At 34.2% G+C, this 3595-nt stretch overlaps 1 pseudogene; it reads right to left on the bottom strand.

Annotated features, from left to right (window-relative positions):
• Positions 1-390: 390 nt before the first annotated feature.
• On the bottom strand, positions 391-1919 carry LOC137943588 (transcription termination factor MTEF1, chloroplastic-like; annotated as a pseudogene).
• Between the last annotated feature and the right edge of the window lie 1676 nt (positions 1920-3595).

Raw genomic sequence — 3595 nt, 5'->3', positions numbered from 1 at the left:
ACATAAACAAACATGGTTACTTTTTTAATTAGTATTAAAAATATTAACATAATAAATAATTAAATAGGGTATTTTATTAATAAATCAAAATAGATTGTACTTTAATCTCAATGTCAATATCACCTCACCAACATGCAATTCCTAAGCCTCTTCCTAATACTACAATATTGTTGTTCCAGCATTATCTAACAAATTTATTTCAAGGAAACTAGTCTAAGCCAAGCATAAGCCAACAACCAAGAGACTAATCCAAGTAATTTTAATGAAGTAGGGTGAAGACTTCAATTCAAACTCAAGATTGAGTAAACTTTCATCCCTTCAGCTAGGCTCTCAAATAAATTAATATCTGAATAACATGAATTTCTTCATCATCCTTGTTTATTTTGATATTCACAATTGAACACCAGGCTTTATCTTCCGATCCATGCTAAAAGAGAAATATTGCGGAAACTTATTCAATTCCTTTAATTCTCCATTCATTTCATTCAAGAAATAATTGACTTTCAGTCTGAAATTCTTCTCTACACTAAACGTCAACAAGCCAGGCGACCTCAAGACCATTTTCACGGTCTACACTAAACTCTGCAAATACTCGAGCTTGGGAGTCAAGGTTGACTTCACGCTAGACACTAGGAGAAGAGAATTCTGACAAGTGATCTTGTGAGGTCCCTCAAAACCCAATGTTCACAAGAACTAATCAGGCACGTTGGAGATGAGTAGCCTCGTGCATCGAGTGATGGATATCTGAATATCCGCAAACGGAATTTGAACATGGGTTGGGAGAAATTCAAAAACAAGGAGGAGGTCAGAGGTGGTCTTAGCGGTCAAGAGCTATCGAAGCAGCCTGAGATTCGTCCCATATCATAATGTTCAATACCGAAGTGTAGAAGACATTTTTCGGCGCATATGACGCACTCCAGGGAGGTGGAGCTGAAATTAGGGTTTTTCTCGAGGGCCTCGGAGGTGTCAACATCGAGGCACTCTAGGTAGAGGAGCTTTCGAGTGAGCGAGTGAAAGTGAATGGACAAGGTGAACCATCGGAATTATCTTTCACTCATTTTACATTAGAGTGACTGAAAATGAATTATATAGTTCATTCACTTGCACTTTCCCTCATGTGTGATCACTAACAATTTTGGGTAAGTAACGGGGGGTTAGTGCATTTTTGGTTCAAGTTCAAGTTTAAGTTCAAGAGAATGAGCTAGTTCAAATTCAAGTAAAATTTGGTGTTAGCGTGGATGAGTTCAAATGCATTGGAAAAAAAGTTTGCAGTGTTAGTGCCTAAAATGAAAATTATGATGTAAAGAAGAGAATGAGTAACTTTTTATAATATACCAAAACAGATAATTAACCAAAACAAACGTGGTTACTCAACTAATAAGTAATTTAATGTTGTATTAAAATATATTAATATACTAATTAATTAAATAAGATATTTCATTAATAAATGATTGTAGTTTGTTGTAAATTAATACAATAATTACGTGTGAAAAGTAATTGTGTACTAATTAATTATAAAAAAAGATAAAAAATTAAAAAAACATAAATGAATATAATAAATAAATAAATTATTTTATTAATAACATAAGAAATATTTTAACATAAAAATGGAATAATTAAAAAAAATAATTGATCAAATAGTTACTTTAACAATTTTTTAATTACCACTCTTAAATCAATAATTTAATAGAGTAAAAAATGAATATAATAAATAAATAAATAATTTTATTAATAACCTAAAATAATGACTTTCATTTGTAAGACAGTTTCCATTTATGACCCTTTCACTGGGTGGCTTCCTAGGTAGATGGTGGTCATTGGTTGTAACTAGTAGCAATTACAACCTCTCCTGTCTTTGATGGAAAGGAGGAGTTTAAGTTTGGATTTGGTCTAGCTGAGGGATGCCTGGACATTGCCATCGATGAACCTGTGTGATAGACGAGACATCTTCAATCTCTAAAAATTGATCGCCGTGACGGGAGGTGCGTTTTTTGTTTCAGTTTTCATGAATTTCATCTATGTTAAGAAGTTCTTGAGTTGAAGTCTTACATTTTTTGTATCAAAGCTTTCCTCTCTGATCATGGCTTCATTTCAGTTGAGAAAAGAGAGCCAAGCTCTGTGCGCTTGTCGGCCAACATTTCAAAACCAGGCAACATGCGCGGAGTGGCGTTGGATGCGTCGACGGACGACCCCCTTCATCCGTCGTGTTCTTGGGGTTTTGTGGCGAACGAGTGCCGCTGGTCGGAGCAAGGTGCGCAAGTGACGCCGAAGACGGCGGTTGACGTCCGACCGGGGGGGGTGACAATCGCCGCCATCAATAGCCCCTCTGCACGTGGCTGGAGGATGAAGACGACCTCCATCTCGTGAAAAAATAAAAAAATAAAAGAGAAAGAAAAAAATGAAACATAAGTTCAGTTTCATTTAAATAATGAGTCGGGATTGAATCGACTCGGGTCAAGTTGGGTGCGCGGATGGGTTGAATCGTGGCAGGACAAATTGAGTTGTCTCGGCTTGCCCGTCACAACTCGCTAACCCGACTCAGTTCACAAATTCCAGCGGGAATTCGAACCCGTGGATACAATTCTGACACCAATGATCATTAGGCCCACTGTCCTTCATGTATTGTCGTAGGATACACATTTAATACATATTTAAATTGTAGTAAAATTAGTAAATATGTTTTTATGCAATTTCTCTTTTAATTCATATGAATTAAATGATTGTGCATGCACATATAGTTGTATACTATGCATATTTTGTTAATTTTTCAATTGTAAAATTTTTTATTTAGGATGTAGGCTTAATTCATTTTTATACATATTTTAAGTTGACCTAAATATAAGGAATTGATAATTGACATAAATTTTAGTCAAATATTTTTATGTCATATTTTTTGTATGCATTTGAATAATTGAGTAATTGCCCCAACATTCTTAATTATAAAAATGTCTAGTGACATTAATTTAGTCACATAAAGTTAATGACATAAAAAATTGTGATTAATCATGTAGATATAATAATTTAACCCCACAGGGTAAATGTTATATTTAAGTGATTAATTAGGAAGGGAAACAATTACTTTAAGATTCTAGTTGTCCACAAGCGTAGAATATTCCTTTATAAACAAATTTTTGGGTCCCATCATAAAGAGACATAAATCGAATGTGTTATAATCTATGCCCACGGGAAAGATTATAATGACACGCTTATTTATTCATTTGAATTATTTACATGGGTAAATATTTAAAAAATTTGGCTTCATTAGTTGTTTGGTAAACTTGTTGTCTACTTTACAGTTCTTCAAACTTTGTCTATTCCAAACCTTGATTCCTCTATTATTCCCCTAAATGGAGAAAATTATATTGAGTGGAAAGAGAAAATTTTCCTGTTATTAGGGTGCATGGATCTTGACTTGACACTTTGAGTGGATGAACCTCCAAATCCCATGGAATCCAGTACCCAAATTAAGAAAACATCATTTAAACTTTGGGAACGATTCAATCGATTAGGTTTAATGTTTATTAAGTCTCATATTGGGAAGAGTATTCGTGGATCCATTCTTAAATGTGCCAAAGCAAAGAAAGATCTTCAAGCT

Source organism: Aristolochia californica, unplaced genomic scaffold (assembly GCF_029961685.1).
Source record: "Aristolochia californica isolate CCGP_79_NKW_82.1479 unplaced genomic scaffold, dmAriCali1.0.hap1 SCAF_11, whole genome shotgun sequence".
NCBI classification, from domain to species: Eukaryota; Viridiplantae; Streptophyta; class Magnoliopsida; order Piperales; family Aristolochiaceae; genus Aristolochia; species Aristolochia californica.
The sequence above is the reverse complement of the archived record's forward strand: the minus strand, read 5'-3'. Positions and strand labels throughout refer to the sequence as shown.